General features: G+C 42.5%; 1 pseudogene; it reads left to right on the forward strand.

The window, feature by feature from the left end:
- Positions 1-15,858: 15,858 nt before the first annotated feature.
- LOC101593609 lies at positions 15,859-16,566 on the forward strand (annotated as a pseudogene).
- Positions 16,567-19,817: the final 3,251 nt, after the last annotated feature.

Genomic DNA, 19,817 nt, shown 5'->3' on the forward strand with positions numbered 1-19,817 from the left:
TATAAATAGAATCCTTCTTTCACTCAGTCATAATAATGCACTTAAATTTATTCATGTTATTGCATGAGGTCATAGTTTGTTCCTTAGGGCTACTGAGTAATATTCTACTACGGAGATGTTACATAATTTGTTTCTCTACTCACTCTTCTATTCCTATACACATGCATTGTTCATTTGGGGAACTTGCTGCTCCCTTCTTGCCTGTCATCCTGCTGCCTGCCTACACGGGCCTCCCTCCCACTTTGAGGACAGTGATCAGTGTGGTCAGATTGCCAAGGAAGGAAGCACCTTACTGAGTGACACTGAGCAAGTTATCAGGTATCTTTCACTCCATCTTGCTTTTTTGGGGAATAAGAGTGATAATACCTGGGTAATACTTTCCAGCAAACTCTACATCCAAAACCTGGAGCATAGTTAATACTTAATTATAGTTTTATTTATTTATTTATGGTTTTTCACTCTCACCCAGGCTGGTCTGGAATTCACTATGTAGTCTCAGGGTGGTCTTGAACTCACAATGATCCTCCTACCTCTTCCTCCCAAGTGAGGGGATTAAAGGCATGTGACACCAGACACGGCTAGCTTTATTTTTTTTAAATCAATATTGCATTGCTCCTATAGGTAACAAAGTATCACAAATGTGGTATCTTACACAGGAAAATGCATCTCACACATTATTCTCTCATAGTTCTGGGCCCTTGGTGAAATTCAGATCAAGGTGGATCCCATTCTCTGCAGGCTTGAGAGGAATTTGGGCACCTCTGACCTGATGCATGTGCAGCAAACCCTGCAGTTCTTTGGCTTTAGACACATCATTTCAGCCTCTGCCTGTCTCCACCTGGCCTTTCTGTGTCTTCTGCTCCCACATTGCTTCTCCTTCCTCATAGGGAAAGACATGAGTCATGTTGAATTCAATATCCACCCATTCCTGTATGGCCTCACTATAATTACAGCTAGAATGCCCTATTTTCAAACAAGCTCTTGTCCTGAGTTTCTGGGAAGGACATGAATTTGAAGGAACACAATCCAACTTGGTACAGATATCACTACAACTAAGTTGTAAAGTCATTGGTACAGATATCACTACAACTAAGTTGTAAAGTCATTTATTTTGATGATTATTTGATTTATTTCCTCCCTAGGGTTGTTTTGCCCATTTTCACCCTTGGTGTACATGGACTCATATAGTCAGTACTGTCTAGGGTGATGCTTCCTGTCACTTAGCATGTTGCATTTGAAATTCGTCCATGCCCTTGCATACTGTGGAAATAATACCATATGTCCCTTCAGTAGTTAATACATGTATCATGAATCAGAAATTGATAGTGATGGTGGATTTTATCTGTCTTTTAGAGGCTGGGCAAGAAGAAATCATCTAACAGCAGGAAAAACATAGGAGTTTAGCCTCAGTTTCTGTAGGTTTCATTGTATCCTTTTGGGAGTTTTAAAGTCAAGACACTAATATGCTTCTACAGGAAAGTAGGGCTTTCATATAACTAATCAGATATACGTATGTTCCACCTAGAAGACTTGATATAAAGAAGTTTGAAGAAGATTGAAAATTATATCCAGATTTCATTTCAGCTACAGTGGCATATTTCTTTAATTTCTGTTTGTAGATGAAACAGGGTTGTCACATTTTTCTAGACTTGGAAAATTCCACTTCAGAGGTGGAGATTGACAGCTGAAAAACAGAAGCACTTCACCACAGTATCATTCATTTCTCACTGTGGCTACAAAGGGGAAAAACATAACTCAGATTCCTAATTTGTACAAAGATAGTTACTGGTAGTGATTGGTACTGTGTATCGTCTGATTTCTTTTGCACTGTGCATTTTGCACAGCCTAGTGTTCATAGGACTAGAGAATGTCAACATCAGAGTTGCAGATGGAAGTCACACACATTTCAATCTTACCACCTGTGATACTCAATGGGTAGGACAGAGAAACATGGCTGATGTCTTCTTACAATGATTGTTCACCATTTAGGATTGGCATTTAAGATACAAAATTGTCCCTGCAGTACCATGTCTCAAAGATGTTGAAGTATTAAGGCTTTTTTAAAATCATGTTTTTATTCAATTAAAGGCTTTTTAATTTTTTTTATTTATTTGAGAGAGAGAGAAAAGCAGAGAAATACAGAGAGAGTGAGAGAATATGCATACCAGGGCCTGCAACCACTGCAAATGAACTCCAGATGCAAGAGCTGACTGGTGCATCTGGTTTACGTGGATCCTGGGGAATTGAACTGGAGTCCTTTGGCTTGGCAGGCAAGTGCCTTAACCACTAAGCCATCTCCCCAGCCCAAGTACTAAGATTTCAATGGTTACAGAAATGACAATTACTTTCTCCTTGACAATCTTCTACAAAACTCTGCATGTAACTTGGTTGTTGGAAGACACACTTTGCCCACAGGACTCAACAAAGATGTTTTTATAGCAATTAAAGCCATTTTCACTTTATGTGAAGCTCTGCAACAGCTTCTCTGCATCCAGTGAAAATGATTGCTTGAAGGCCATCTGACCACCCAAAGCAGTTCTCACCATAAGATAAAGCAGTAATGCCAACTGTGTACACAAACAGAAGGTCCAGCTGCCTGCATCATGAGGCATGGGCCTCAAAGAGGGGTTCCTTGTACCCACATTATGGCCTGTTGCATAATCTTCCACTTTTACCCACTGTACTCTAGTTTGAGTTCCCAAAGATTTAGATAAGATGCAAATCCTGGATAATAATGGGTTTAATTCTGCAAGCCAGTTATTATATTTGGTAATATAAATGGAAACAGATAACATTTTTAAAACATAGATGATATCATATCATTTATGATTGTTGCACTGTAATTCATTTTTAGTGCAACTCAGGTAATTTAAGACTCATGATTCTATATTACACAATACTGTGCTGTGTCACATCTCCTCCCAACTTTGTCTTCAACCTTGGCCACTTAAAATTGGACATGACAGTGGCATTGACCTCTTAGAACCTATAGGTAAGGAGATGCTTTACTTTTAGCTAGTGAAACTTAAGAATATGACAGAAAGAAAGCTAGTGCAGATTAAACTTAAAGTTTCTAATGTTTATAGCTATTACTTATGAATAATATTCTTTCAAACTTCAAAATTACCTGATTTAACAAAAAGTCACTCATTTCTTAATTGACAGAGTAATTTGATGTTCTATGCATGACATTATATTTAATGAGTTGGTATCAGTGCATAAAATACATTAACTGTAGATAAAATAAATGAATGGATTGAAAAAAATCATATGAATGAATGTAACTTGGCTATTAAATCATAGTTGAGCATTTGTCTATGGATACAAGTTACACTAAAATTAATAAAATCATTATGAATTGTTGGTCATGTGAAATTTACAACAGAGTATTTCTTGTCATTATTTTAAAATTGTTCCTGCAAATTCCTTACAACAATATTGAGTTTATGTATGGGTGTATAGATCTATACATGCTTATAAACGAGGCAGCTATTGCACATTTGCCAGCCAGCATATCTCTCCCCCAAAGTGTGAATGAATTGAGTCATTTTAAAGAAAAGGATAATGAGGGGCTGAAGAGATTGCTCAGTGGTTAAGGTGTTTTCCTGCAAAGCCTAGTGCCCTGGGTTCAGTTCCCCAGTACCCATGTAAAAGCCAGATGCACATGTATCTGGATTTCGTTTGCAGCAGCTAGAGGCCCTGGTTTATTCTCGCTCTTACTTTCGCTCGCTCACTCTCTCTCTCTCTCCTTGCAAATAAATAAATAAATTTAGAATTTTTTTAGAAAAGGCTAATGGTATCTTTGATTGCTTAAGGTTAATGTGAGATTCTCCTAGTGCAACCCCTAGCAAATATTAACCTCCATAAAGATCAGTAATTAATATTTAGATATGGAAACTAAAGTTAATAGGAATAGGTAAAGTTAATTTGCTTTGTGAAAATTATCCATTGTACTCTCTATGAGCTGCTTGAAGACACAGATGTGGTCTCACTTCATCTCATTCAAGTGGAAGACCTTTCTAGTACCTTGTGAAAACAATCACAGGCAACTGTCTGTTTGAAGATGGAGCTAAGATCAATAGTAGAGTCTAGGAAGCTATAAAGAGGCCCAGAGGGGGGAGGAAGCTGATTAAAGGAGGGAATAATAGATATGTAAGTAGAGGGGCAGAATACAGCGGGTGGAAAGGTCTAAATAGGAGAGGGGAAGGGGATGGAAGAGAGGTGGGAGGTATGGAGAAATGCACAAAACTAAAGATGTTATGAATATGCCATTGGAAGCATACTTCTTCATTAACTAATTAAAATATATGATTTTGAAAAGAGAAAGAGAATGCGGGAAGCAATATCCTGCTGGGGTAAAACTGTGCCCAGACGCCACAGGTTGTTACAGGAAAATTCCAGTACCAGGGATGGGTCACTCCAAGTGAGTTGCTGGTCAAGAAGACCCATGAGCATTCCCCCACTCAAAAAAAACAATACAGACTGCCATGCTCTTGAATACCCACCTGAACTAGACCATAAGACTCTACTGCTGACGGTAATGTAGACTTCAGTGGAAAGGGCACTGAGAATCAAAGTGGAGCTGAGCTGGAGTACTGTACACTTCAGTGACGGACACTGAAAATCAAACTGGAGCTGAGCTGGAGGTACTGTACACTTCAGTGATAGGACACTGAGAATCAAAGTGGAGCTGACGGGGAGGCGCTGTACACGTCAGTGACAGAACACCAAGAGTCAAAGTGGAGCTGAGCTGGAAGTCTCCTCTTTGCCAACTTGCTGTCATGGTGCTGACAAGTGCCACATAGGCTGCTGAGGGAGAAAGGTCATCAATAGTCTTAACAGCATGGGATCCCATAAGCTACCAACTAGCCAGCTGGACAAGATGTGCTCACTGACACAGTACTGACATGTAAATTATGGGAGTAACCAACTGCTCTCTGATTGGATTTGAGGCCCGATCCATGATAGGGAATTCATGTGTGGTACCAACAACCAAATAAAAAACCTATGGCTTGAAAGGCACAAGATGATAAATAGAGTTTTCTCTCTCTAAGTTCACTCTGAGAACAGTTTGGCTTACTGATTATGTGCTTAAACCAGTCCAGGCTGGAAGGCCTCCTGCTGTTCTGACCCTGGACCTAGCAAAGAGTATGCTTGAGTAGATACCGAGCATGAATAACAGTCACTAAGAAGAGGAGCAAACTAGTCTATTATGTGAGCAGGACATCCCTGCAGCTCAGTGCAAGTGGACATCCCACAGGCGTAACTGGTTCCCAGGTGAATTGTTTAGGAGAAGGTATGTTTACTGCTCAAGCCAACAGCTGTCCTAGTGACTAATCCACTCCCTTTGCTTGCCTCAGGACCCTTTGAACATGGCTGAAAGCAGCCCCCACAGCATTTAAAGTCCCACTTAAAGTGAGGGGACTGTTAGTGAGCATTCTCTGGGACTTTATCTCCTTGACAGTAAAATGAAACAATTGGACTGAACTCTCTGAGATCCCCTTGACTCTGCTTTTACAACATGGCCAGCTCAAGCTCATATTTTCTTCTGGTTCCTGAGTGCTTGCAGCTCATCTCTGGAAGAACTGTCCACCCTCTCACGTATGCCAGGCCAGAGTGCCAGTGCCCCATCCACTTGACTGGAAATGCTTTCTCCCACTCAGCAGCAGGAACACACTGCCTCATCCTTCAAGGTCACCACTGTGACTCCCACTCTGACTTCCCAGATTGCCTGTACTTCTCTGACTCCAGAGCACTTGGTGAATTCCTCCACAGAGAGTTCCTTCTAAAGGATTGTTGAGTTGTGTCTGCTGACTTCTCTTTTACACAGCTCCTGGCCAGTTCATAAGCACTTCTTCACCATCCAAAAGTCAGGTATTGGAAGATCAGGAAAAGTGAGAACACCAAGAGAGGTTCAGCAATGTGTAAGCCAAAGAGAAGAGCATGCGAGGGGCAGAGGAGCGCCACAAGGCCTGCAGGAGCCAAGTTGCAAGAGTTTGAGGAGCCTGCAGAAAGAAGAGGGGGCCTTAACAAATGTGCAGAAGCAGACAGCTGCATGCAGGCATGACATCGCTGCACCATTGCACCTCCTGCAGATGGGAAAGCAAGCAGCACGTGTTGTGTTGGGTTGGGTTGGGTTGGGTTGGGTTGGGTTGGGTTGGGTTGGGTTGGGTTGGGTTGGGTTGGGTTGTGGTTCAGTCACTCAGTCATTCTACATTCAAGTTGTGTCCTGGAAAATGGCTTGCAGTGGAGTGGTGACTTTATGCTGGGGACATATCATATAAGTATTAACAGATTTTCATGTATTTCCTCTTTTCCTTTCCTCACCTCCAGAATATCTGTGAGAGTAAGGACTCGGCCCTCTTTATTTCTCCTCCCTCTAGACAGGAATCTGATGTAATGAGTGTAGAATAATCCCCTAGAATAAGAGACTTTGGGCTCCTGCATAAGTTTCCAGGTGGGTTCTTGAGGCACTGCCTATAATTGACTGAAAACTGGAGACCTGTGGAATATAGAAGATCTGAGTTCTTTAGAATTAAGCACATTTGAATTCTAACCCCACCTCTACCACCTAGTAGTTATCAAGAGACCTTGAATTCTCCACGGTTCCTTTCCCGCCACTATAAAATGGTAGCAATTCTTTTACCTGTTATGCAGAGTTGTGATGAGAACTAAGCCAGATAACACATAGTAAATAGTAAGTACAATGACTGACACATGTAATATGCACAGTATAGATATATAGAGAGACAGATTCAGTACACCTACATATATTCAAACATATGCAGACATATTCAGCTTCTATTCTAAATCTTCCCTGGGAATGTCCCATCTCTTAGATGTGTTATTACATCTGGCATTATTTCCAAAAAAGAGGAGACACATCAACAATAATACTATAATGATTATTTATAAATATATTTTATTGACTGAAAGAGAGCATTAGGTACATGAAGCTGGATACATACCTCACTCTGTACTACTGATCAAATCCACTGTGAACCCAGACATCCTTGTCAGGCAAAGGTTAATAGAGAGCTTATGAAATTCTGAATGCAATTAAGTCTCAGAGGAATCGCAGCTGGAGGCCATGCCAGTTTCCATAGCAACCTAAAGGCTCAGGCAAAAACTGTGGGGAGGGGATTAATTTAAAGGCTAGATAAGCATATAAATATATCTCTTATCTATCTTCTCTTCTGAGCTCCAATAAACAATCCAGGCTGCATTTAAACTATTATGCAAAGGAGAGGATAAATCAGCTTGCTTTTTTTTTTTTTCCATTTCATAGAATTAAATACATTTTGCCAAATGCTTAAAGGTGGTTCCTGTTTCTTAAAATGCATCAATTCTCTGGATATCCAGTATCTCAGTATGAAAGTGTGACCTCAGATTCTCCCTGTGGGGAGGAGGAAAAGAACAGAACAGGGTGCTGAGGGTGATTAGCTACACTGTGAATAACCATCTACTCACCATCTAATGTGGGCTTATCGATGATCTCAGACGTGCATTCAGGCGGGTGGGGGTGTCAGGGAGAGGGGGAAGAGGGCTGGGAATGTGCCCATTGCAGACTTGGTTTTCGTGTCACAGACTTCACAGCCCCAATTACTGAAAGGAGACCTTAGCCATCACCTAGTCAAAAACTTCAGTTATATCACCAAAACCCAAAACATAGCTTCAGAAGTGAGCACAGCCAAAGCTGGGATCTGGACTCAGTCCTGCGACAGCAGCTTGCTCTGTATTGTATACACCACTGTATTTTGTGCAGAAGTTAGGAACATTCTTTTTTTTAATATCTATGTTTATTTATTTGAGAGGGAGAGAGACAGATAGACAGAGAATAGGTGCAGCAGGACCTGCAGCTGCTGCAAATGGAACTCCAGACCCATGTGCTACTTTGTGCATCTGACTTACCTGGGTCCTGGGGAATCGAACCCAGGTTCCTAGGCTTTGCAGGCAAGCGCCATAACCATTAAGCAATCTTCCCAACCCAGGAACATGTTTTTTTCTTTTTGGTTTTTACAAGGTAGGGTCTCAATCTAGCTCAGGCTGACCTGGAATTCACTATGTAATCTCAGGCTCAGGGTGGCCTGGAGCTCATGGTGATCCTCCTACTTCTGCCACCCGAGTGCTGGGATTAAAGGCACGCACCACCACACCTGGCTCAGGAACATTCTTAATGGCAATGTTTTCCATCCCACAGGGTTTCTACTTGTTAGATTTCCTAATCTCCAGATGATTGCTGGTGGTCTGATTAGGTTTTTAAAACCAGATGAATCTTGTTTTGGTATACTCTACCTAAACTCATAATTTGGTTCACATTTGCCCAGCAATTTAAGATTTGCCCAGGGTCACTGTTGATTAACAGCTTGCCCTTTCCCAGAAGTCTTGCCTGCCTCTCCAGGAAACTGAAACTTAGGTCTAGTTGGGCACTTTACTGAAGCCTGTCATGGTATCAGTTTGGTCCCTTCAGATACATCCCACAATAGTGGAAAGGATGGAATGGATTAAATGAAATTCAGTTGATATTATATGTCATTTTTATGTTTAGCTTTTTGTTTTTTTTTTTAATTTTTAATTATTTATTTGAGAGCGACAGATACAGAGAGAAAGACAGATAGAGGGAGAGAGAGAGAATGGGCGCGCCAGGGCTTCCAGCCTCTGCAAACGAACTACAGACGCGTGCGCCCCCTTGTGCATCTGGCTAACGTGGGACCTGGGGAACCGAGCCTCGAACCGGGGTCCTTAGGCTTCACAGGCAAGCGCTCAACCGCTAGGCCATCTCCCCAGCCCTTCTTTTGGTTTTTCGAGGTAGGGTCTCACTCTAACCCAGGCTGACCCGTGAGTCACTCCACTATGGAGTCTCGAACTCATGGTACTCCTATCTCTGCCTCCCGAGTGCTAGAATTAAAGGTGTGCGACATCTCCCCATTATTCAACATAACTTCTTTAAGATACTTGCTATGCGCCAAATAGAAGGGGGCTTTGTACCCAGAGATTCTGAAAACTGTTTATTTCATTATCTTTGAATGACTGTACTCAAGTGCAGTGACACTTGGCCTGAGTGTCTGGTTGTGTTCAGACAAAGAAACAGCAACATGGTGGGTTAGCCTGGCTGATAACATGATCCTACCTCTACGCATCAGAAAGACACACACACACACACACACACACACACACACACACACACACACCCCTATACCAAGATGGAGTTCCCTGTTACCATAGACAAGGATTTCTTCCTGCTTATTATACTTGTTAGCTAATCAATAAGGAGGGGTTTGTTTGTATGATTTGCCTTGTTTCTGTCTGTTATAACAGTGCACAAAATAGCAATTTAGAAATGAAAGAGTGGCTGACTGAGGTGAAAGTGACTATAGGTGCCAGATGGTCCCAATACAGGAAGACGAAGTTTCTCCTGTGATCAGATATTTTGGTGACTGACAGAAGCAACAGAAAGTATCATACAATGTTTCATACAAGATCTCTGAGGTCATGCCCTCCTGTCTTCATTGGTGTGCTCTAAGTGAACACCAGCGGCTATGACAAAGGCTCATGGCACTGGGAAGTCTGAGGTCAAGGTGCCAGCAAGTTTGGTGTGGTGAAGCCATTCTCCTCTTCCAAGAAGGCATTTGTATGCTGCATCTTCTGCAGGAAGCAACACTGGATCCTCATACAGCCGGAGATAGAAGAACAGCAAATGCAAAATGAACCCATTCCCAGAAGCCCTTTAATTATGACATTAATCCAAACACCTCCTACTATGAGGTTCCAGCTCTCTATCCTATTACAGTGCAGATTAAGAGGCTAATGGATAGACTCTGGGGGTTCATTCAGCTTGAACCCACCTCTTCATAACAATGTGGATGTAACAAGTAGGCCACACAGTTTATCTAAGCTGGTAAGAAGCCCGATACCCCAGCCAAGACCCTTCCCACAGTATTGCAGTCCTTGTCAAAATCTAACTCTAGTTTGCCACCTTATTTGGCCATTGACAAAGTTTCAGCCAAATCTCAAAGGCCAGCATGTTAGAAAAGAGGCTTACTGAATGTGTGTGTGTCACTTCCATCAGCACAGTGGTTCCAAAAGCACTAGCTCTTTGCTTGAGAGAAGCTAATTAACCCTCACAGAGGTTACTCTGTAATACTACATTCCCCAGCCTGACCTTTAACAACAGGGGCCACCATCCAGCATGATCTGGAGGGGATGACATGTGTTTACGCCTAGATAAAGGTCAGTGAAGTCTACTTTTGTAGCTCTGAGATACCTTATTTTTAGTTTGAGAGAAGAGGAGATAATGACATGAACTTTCTTGTCTTCTGATTGGAATCTTCTTCTTAACCTTTGCCATTACACTCATTCTTCTTGGCTTTCTTTTCCCTATTTCCGTTCTTTCTCCTTGAAGTGCTCACAGGATGGTGACTGTCTCCCGTGCTTCCATGTCCCCACCTCCTTGTCACTCACACACCATACAAAGAGATGCTAGCTTGGCTCTGCATGCATAGGCTTATACAGTAATTGGGTGTCCAAAAAAAGTTTTCTGAATATTTCAGAGCACTTTCCAGATGGCTCTGTATGATTCATGCTCTTCACTGTTTGACAGTTTTCACTGTACCCCGTGTATCTTACTGAACATCTTTTTCTTTTCTTCTTTTGGTTTTTCTTTTTTTTTTTTTTAATTTTTTTGTTCATTTTTTATTTATTTAATTGAGAGCGACAGACACAGAGAGAAAGACAGATAGAGGGAGAGAGAGAGAATGGGCGCGCCAGGGCTTCCAGCCTCTGCAAACGAACTCCAGACGCGTGCGCCCCCTTGTGCATCTGGCTAACGTGGGACCTGGGGAACCGAGCCTCAAACCGGGGTCCTTAGGCTTCACAGGCAAGCGCTCAACCGCTAGGCCATCTCCCCAGCCCTTCTTTTGGTTTTTCGAGGTAGGGTCTCACTCTAACCCAGGCTGACCCGTGAGTCACTCCACTATGGAGTCTCGAACTCATGGTACTCCTATCTCTGCCTCCCGAGTGCTAGAATTAAAGGTGTGCGCCACTACGCCCGGCTCTTACTGAACATCTTTAAGTGTGGTTCTCCAGACTCTAAGTAATCTTGATGAATAGTTGCCAGTGTCCCAAGGCAAGTATTTTTTGTTGAATTATTATATTCATTGAGGGAAGTTCAGAAGCAAGGAAAGGCATCCACATGACTAGAGATCACACGTGGAGGGTCTGGGGGAAAAACCTTGGGAAGAAAAGAGAAAATAAAGTTCAAGGAGCTCTTTCCCAAGGCAAGTCCTTTAATGAGTCTTAATGTTACCCGATCATACCTGTTATATCTCCTGACAATCTTCCACCAACTCTGCAAGGTGAAACGCAACTCTGGATAGCACGCAAAGGTGGCCTCATGAGCCAGACTGCGCAGTGTGCACAGTGGTGGACAGCGCTGCCCTACAGCCTATCTCTGTGAAGTCGTAGTGCCTGATGGAAAGCAAGATCCCAGTCAATCCAGAAGGTCCATTTTCTTTTATGAGTGGGCGTTTGTGTGTGCATGCATGTTCGTGTGTAGATGGGTACATGTATGTGCATGTGGCCAGAGAACAACCTCAGATGTCATCCTTAGGAATACCACTGGACATGGAGCTCACCAGTTAGACTAGGTTCACTGGACAGCATGGTCCAGGGTTCTGCCTGTCTGTCTCCTCAGTGCTGGAATTGCAAGCACACGTCATCACACTCAACAGTTTATGAGTATTCTGGGGTTGAACTCAAGTCCTTAGGATTGCACTGCAAGCGCTTTACTGATGGACATATTTCCCAGCCCTTGTTCAGTTTGTCTGAGTAGCACTATACCAAGGGCCTGCTTCCTAGGCTCCTAATGCCAGCTTTTCAGCCAACTCTGTGGCCTGGGGCAAGGTATTTAATTGTTCTGGTTCTAGATTTTTGTCATTCTCTAAACTGTCGGAGATTTAAAAGCTATCTGATAGTCCTTCCAGTTCCATCATTCTACTGTGATGTGATTCAGAAGGACTGTAGTATCGTGCAGTACACAAAATTAACATTATTCAATTCAATAAATATTTACTGAGAACCTTCTCAGACAGAATTTGAGGGCTTGTTTGGAGGTTCTAGCAGGGGAGCACAGCTACACATATACCCTTGATTGAAGGCCGGTCCTCTATTCAGGGAGGGTCGTCCTCTCGACCGAGTGTGCAGCTTCAGGAGGGACCCACGTGGAGCAGTGAGGGAGGAAGGGGACACCCACCTAGCAAGCCAGGTCAGCCAAATCGACCCTGGCAATCAGTGGGGTGACAGATGTCGCAGCCAGATCACCCTCACCTCCATCAAACACAATTTGAAAAGAAACTGTTACACCAGGCGTGGTGCATGCCAGTAATCCCAACATTCAGGCATTTGAAGTAAGGGTATCTTTGCATTATGGTACCACTCTGGGCTACATAGTGAGTTCAAGGCCAACCTGAGACATAACCTGTCTAAAAGAATAAATACATTAATTAATAATGAAACTAAGAGAGACCTAAAGGTTCAATAGGACATGATTCCTGACCTCTGGTTTTCCTCAACCCCATGGAAGGGGGGAGTGAATTACCCACCTTTGTGCTCTGTCTCTAGTCAGACAACAGCATGGGGAAGCAACCTAGATCAGACCAAAGTCAGCCCGCTGCTTCCACCTCTGGACCCCAACCTGACCCTTCCTCCAGTCAACATGGGCTCTGCAGTTGAGGGATTTTGGCTCCAACTAGAAATCACAAGACACAGAACTGCATCATGTGACATCATCCTAACCGACACATCAAGGATGGCAGGAGGAGCACCAGGAATCAGGAAAACTTGGCAATGTGAAAAATAAAGTGGCAGCAGCAAAGAGAATGGTGGCTCAAACTGAGAGAAGGAAGGAAGGCAGGAAGAAAAGGAGCTGGCAGAGGGAGTGGGGGAGGAAGAAGAAGAAAAGGCAGAAATGAAGGAACAAAGGGTCATTACATGAGGTAGTCAGCTGTTTGATGCAGCATGCCTTTGCTCCTAATGCCTCCTAAGAGTCGTAAGCCCAAGACCATTTCCACTCACTGTGAGCTGGCAACCATGGCTGGAGGTGATTGCTGTTGACAGCAGTACAGCACCCCTCCCTGTACACACTGCCATTGTCACTTCTCTGGGAGGACACCTGAGCACCACTGACCTCTAGCATGGACTTCTCCATCATTCCAGACCCCCACCTCCCATTCCCACTTGTGAATCAGGGATTGAATTGTGTGCCCTTTGCTTTGTTCGTGTATGAGAAAACAGCAAAGAAAAGTAGATACTGAAGGATTCTTGGGAAGTGACACAGCCACAGTGCTAAATGCATTTTGAGGTCTGTGGTGGGCAAACGCCTTTGAGCATTGTGGCCAGCACCCACCAGAAGACAGTCAAGCCCTTTCAGACCCATGTGTGTCCAAGTGTTTCCTGACACTCAGAGCTGGAAATCAACTGGGGGAGGGGGGCACAAAATAAAGCCAGATTGGACTGTATTGAAGCCTATGTGTCCTGTGCAGCTGAGTCTGGGGTAAGGAGAACCCACTAGAGGTGACTCAACAGTCTCTGTGACCTGCAGCAGGGAATTCCTGGCAGCTTCTTTCCAATGTGACACAGGGTTGGAGGGCACAGGAGAAGAAAAGGAGTCCAGGAAGGTAGCCCACCCTTGAATCTGACCCATTCTTGGATTTGTGACCATCTTCCTATGTGGTGCCAAGACCCCTGACCAGGAGCCAAGACCCCCAGTCACCCAGGAGTCACCCAGAGGACTGCCACAGAAGCCAAGACACTCGAATGTAAAAGCAACAGGTTTCTTTATTGCAAACCTAGGCCTGGGCTCCGTCCACACAGTCCGGCACAGTGGTAGTGAGGGAGAGAGCCCGACCCTCAGAGGAAAGGGGTTTATAAAGGAAAGGTTACATCATATTGCAACATAAAACGATTGGTTCTAAGAGGGCATGCACGCAAATTTCAGAGAGGGTGCGCGTGGGAACTCCAGCCTACTTATCTTAGGTAGTAATTTGTTTGCAGAACCTATTGCAAGAGCTATTTGCAGAACTTATCTTTTGCAAGAGGCCAGAGCCTCTATGGCTAGGTATCTCTGGAATGTCCTTGAAGTAGAGACTTCCCAGGAATCAAGGTGGGGGGGGAGGGCTATAGCTAAGCAAGCACGGATACTGAAGCAAAAATAGCACATTAGTCAGCTAGTTCCTCATCTGAGTCAAAATGGCTATCTGATTTTAAATGGCAGCACCACTGTCCAGCCACTAGGCAAGGTCACAGAAGCCAGATGCAGCATGTTACTTCTCCTTGATCTCTCACCTAGACCACCTCCTCTTGCACACAACTGCAGACCTTGATAAATCCCATCTGAGCACTTCTCTTCCCTTCCCTAGCTCCCTAGAGAGATGAGACTTCTTGTCTATGGGGCTGGCATTTTCACTGAGAGTCCATTGCATGTTTAAGGACAAATGAGAAATTTCAGGTAAAAATGTTAGGGAAAAAAGACATGGCAACATAACCATCCAAAATTAAATACAGAGAGATAGAGAAGAGGAGGAATATTATGAATCCTTTTAGGTCAATAAATTCGACAACCTACATGAACTCTAGGATTTTTGAAAGACAAATTACAAAGGTGGCTCAGAAAGAATTAGATGCCTAAATTGTCTTGTATTCATTAAGGAAATTATATAGTTAAAAGGTCATTCCACTAAGAAAATGTTAGGCCCAGGTTACTTCACATATAAATTCTATCAAATATTTGAAGATGAGATAATATTAATTTTACACAAAACCTTCTAGAAAATTTCAGGGAAGGTAATACTTTCAATTTATTCTTTAAGACTGTCATTGCTCAAAACTAGGTAATAACATTATAAAACAGAAAAGACCAATATCCTTCATGAGCATAGATTGCAAAAATTCTTAACAAAATGTCAACAGATCAAATTTATCAATCTAATTTAAAAGTAATACTTCAGAATTGTTTAGTCAGATGAGAATCAGCATGCTAAGTCTAAAAAAGAAAAGCTATATGATCCTTTGAATAGAAGCAAAAAATTCTGGTGACAAAATTCACCATCAATTCTTCATAAAAGCAAACTGGGAAGTGAAAAGAAGTCAGTCCTACCATGTGCAACAACATGGATGAACCTGGAGAGCCAGACACAGAAAGACAGATTCTGAGTTATCTCACTTATGTGTGAAGTCTAAAATGTCAAACACAGAAACAAATAGTAGAAAAGTAGGTGCTAAATTGCAGTGAGGAAAAGGGAAGGAGATATCCAAAGGGAATACTATCACAGTTATGCATAATAAATAAGTTTTGGAGATCTGCTATACTATAGTATCTGTAGCTAAGAATCTTGGCATATGTCTTTAAAATTGCTAAGAGATTAGATCTTAGGTTAATTGTTCTTTTAAAGGCTAAGGAGATGGCTCAATGGATAGAGTGCTGTCACACACACAAGCATGAGGCCTGAGGGCTGGTCCTCAGCATACACATGAATGTCCGGCAGGCATGGTAGCCACTTGAAATCTGGCACTCAACTAGTATATGCAGAGGCTCTCCGGGGCAAGCTGGCCAACTAGACTAGTTGAATCAGTGAACTTGGGATTCAAGTGATAGATACTGTGGTAAATAAAGGGATGGGTGACTGAGGAAGGTACCCAACTTCAATCTCTGACCTCCACATTCACACATGCACCAACACACATGCAAACATGCATACCACACACAAAAAATACATGGTAAACCCAGAGTCCTGGAGTCAAAGCTGGTTCTCAGCCTAGACGCGCTGCTTCCCTGCACTTCCTTGCCTCTTCTTTTCTTTCAACATGACAGATGCCACTGTGTCCTTCTTCAAGGACTTCCTGGCATGTGGGGTGCCTGAGGCCATCTCCAAGACAGTGGTAGTGCCCATCAAACGGGTCAAGCTGCTGCTGCAGGTGCAGCATGCCAGCAACCAAATCACCGCAGATAAGCAATATAAGGGCATTATAGACTGTGTAGTTTGTATCCCCAAGGAGCAGGGAGTCCTCTCTTTCTGGCATCGTAACCTGGCCATTGTCATCAGATACTTTCCCACTCAGGCTCTCAACTTTGCCTTCAGAGATAAATACAAGCAGATCTTCCTGGGTGGTGTGGACAAGAGAACCCAGTTTTGGCACTACTTTGCAGGAAATCTGGCATCAGGTGGCGCTGCTGGGTCCACATCCCTGTGTTTTGTGTACCCTCTTGATTTTACTAGTACCTGTCTAGCAGCTGATGTGAACAAAGCCAGAGCTGAAAGAGAATTCAAAGGCCTTGGTGACTGCCTGGCTAAGATCTACAAATGTGATGGGCTTAAGGGCCTGTACCAAGGCTTTAATGTGTCTGTGCAGGGTATTATCATCTACTGAGCTGCCTACTTTGGTATCTATGACACTGCAAAGGGAAAGCTTCCAGTTCCCAAGAATACTCACATCTTCATGAGCATTCTGGACAGATTATCTGGGCTATCTATCAATGACAACTATTTATCTGATGAAAGTAAGAAGCAATAATCTTCATCTGACGATCTTTCTCCTAAAGCCATTTCAATGATGACAATAAAGATGGGACTTAATTATATTTTTTTTATTTCAGTCACTCCTGACAAAAATTTGAAGAAATAATCTAAAAACAAAAATAAATAAATAAATAAACCTGGTTTTAAAAAAAAAGTACATGATTATTACAGTAAAGGGTGCAGGAGGATTTTGAGAGCTTATTAGATATGTTTAAGATGTTGGTAGCAGTGATATGTATACATTAAGTATGCTTTGCTTTTAAAATCTCATTCATCAACAAAAAAGGAAGGGGGACTAGAAAGATGTCTCAGTGGCTAAGGCACTTGCCTACAAAGCCTAATGACCCAAGTTCAATTCCCTAGTACCCACATAAAGCCAGATGCACAGTGGCACATACAATAGGAGTTCATTTGCAGTGGCTGGAAGCCCTGGAATGCCCATTCTCTCTCTTTCTCTTCCTTCTATCTCTCTGCTTGCAAATAAACAAAAAAATTTTAATAAGGAAGGGAGAGAGGAAATCCCAACCTAATAAAGTCATTTGCAATCTAAAATCTCTATAGCTAACATCATATTTCATTGTTAGAGATTCACTGTTTGTCTCAAGAATGTCTGCTCACTCTGCTTCTGCTCAACATTGTATTAGAGATTCCAGCTATCACAATAAGGCAAGAAAAAGTATTGTTTCTCAGCCTTTTGGCTGAAATCAACTATGAGCAAGAGAAGACAACACAAAATACCAAGTGTGCTGGTTTGGTTCAGGTGTCTCCCATAAACTTAGGTGTGCTGAATGCTAGGTTCCCAGCTGATAGAGATTTGGGAATGAATACCTGCTGGAGTCAGTGTGTTGTTGGGGGCAGGCTTATGGGTATTATAGCCAGTTTCTCCATACCAGTGTTTGGCACATTTTCCTGTTGCTATGGTCCACCTTATGTTGGCCGGGGGTGATGTCCACCCTCTGCTTATACTATTATTTTTCCTGCCATTATGGAGCTTCCCCCTTGAGCCTATAAGCCAAAATAAACCTCTTTTTTTTCCCACAAACTGCTCTTGGTTGAGTGATTTCTACCAGCAGTGCAAACCTACTGCAACACCAAGATTGTCAACTAAAAGATGGAATTCCCTTAACTCAATTTTCTATGTGAAATCTACACAAAGTTTACTAGTACTAAGAAGTCAATTTAGAAAGTTTATAGACTAGAGTGTTTGTACCAATAGACCTTGCATAAATTAGCAACAATCAAAAATAAAACATTTTAAATGACCATTTACAATAGCATGAAAACATAGAATACATGGAGTGAATGTGACAAAGGATTTACAAGATTTTATGCTGAAACCCATAGAATATTTGGAAATAAATTAAAAGCAACATAAATAAACTGAGAAATATATAATAGACAAAATAAGCCTGTGGGGAAGAGAGAGAGAAAGGAGGAATTATCAAGGGGCAAAAGGAAACTTTTGGAAATAATACTTATGCTTATTCTCCTGAGCTTGTGATGAGCTTGTTGTGTAAACATTTTACCTTAAATATGAAAAGTTCATTGCCAGTTATACCTCAGTAATGCTCCGTAATAATAAAACAGTTCAAAATATACTACTAAGATTGATTACATTTAGAAATCAATAAAAGTCTATGTTGAAGTTCCCAAAAAATTGAACAGCATACTCTTCAGAATTGGAAACATAAAAGTGAAAACTGTAAGGCTACTTATTTGCTTTTCTACAAATTTCTTTTCTTCATTTCTGTGTCCACTTTGGTTCCTTGGTGCTGAAAAGTAAAGGCAACCAGATGTAAGAGAAATAAAGTGATGGAGTGAAAGGAATTACTTAGGCCAGAGCAGCAGGAACCCCTCTGTTTGACTGAGTGCTGCTGAGGGAACATTATTTACCTGAGAGGAAGGAGTGTTAGTTCTCTGTAATCTCAATGACAAGAAGCTGATCTCCACAGAGATGAAATATAAGGGGAAGGCATGAAAGGGATGGTTTTGCAGATTAAAATGGATTTTTATGAGATCAATTTACTTATCCCTGAAACACACAGTCCTGGTGAGCTGACAGGTGGACAGTATGTCTCACCAGCCTCCAGCTTCATGTCTTCACAGCCATTTTTGCAGGGTCATAAATTTACATGTTTTTCACATTAACCAAGAGGCAGAGTCAAGCATATTAGCCTTTCATTTAGTATTTGTACCTTCCAAAGCCAGTCACTTAACTTCCTGTAATGTTTACCTGGCAAATGACTCAGGCTGCCATTAATCCATGCATCTGTTGATCTGATACTTAATCTCCTGTGCTGAGGATGGGGAAACAGGTGTAGTGGGTTGGAGTTCTGTGAGTGACACTATTTTCTCATTGGTCAATTGGACAAAGGTGTTTCAGGTATTCTCCGGGTGTTTCCAGGTTCTTGGTATCTTACTCAAGGAAATGAAGAAAGACGCTTTATTAAGAGAAAGCAATGGTAAAGGTTTGAATCACTGCCAAGGGAACAGTGGGCAACTTGACTGGAGGAAGCTCAGGGCCCCCAGAGGAGGTCTGGGGCTTCTCTGGACAGGATTTTCAGGGGGATGGATAGACCAGCTGCGAAGGGTGTGGTCTGAGCGGTACTGTGGTTTCATGGGTGGGTATGAGTTAAATAACAGAATCTCTGTTGCCTGCGCTCCTTCCCAGGATGCCTCTGAATTTATTCAAGTGTATACCCAATTATACATAGGCAACAGATGGTAAATAGGGGTTTCTCCCTAAAAGTTCACCTGGAAATGTCATTTGTCTTAACGGAACATGCACTCAGCTCAGTCAGTGGTGGATGCGACCCCTGCTTTTCTAATCCCAGATCTATCTGTGAACGTACCTCAATAGGCACTGGTCAGGAATAACTACAGGGAGGAGAGAGCCAGTTCATTGTGTGAAGCGGATGTCCATGCATTTCAGTACAGGTGGGGTCTCAGCTTCCCCTCGGGATGCTAGGTGCATTGTTTAAGAGAATGGTGAGTTTAACGCCCAAACCAACCAGTGTCCTGAGTACTTCAAGTATTCTCTATGGTTGTCTGCCTCAGAGGACATACAGGGGATTGAGATTCAACCACCTTTTCTTTGGTTTCCCGTTGGATCCTAAAAACCAAGAGGGCACATCCTTCAGCATCCATGGTCACCTCCCTACCATGTCCTCAAGCCTTCTGCCATGAAGGCCTTTTCCTTAGTCTGTCACTACATAAAAGGTGTTTTACTCATGTGGCCATTGTATA

Source organism: Jaculus jaculus, chromosome 18, assembly GCF_020740685.1.
Source record: "Jaculus jaculus isolate mJacJac1 chromosome 18, mJacJac1.mat.Y.cur, whole genome shotgun sequence".
NCBI lineage: Eukaryota > Metazoa > Chordata > Mammalia > Rodentia > Dipodidae > Jaculus > Jaculus jaculus.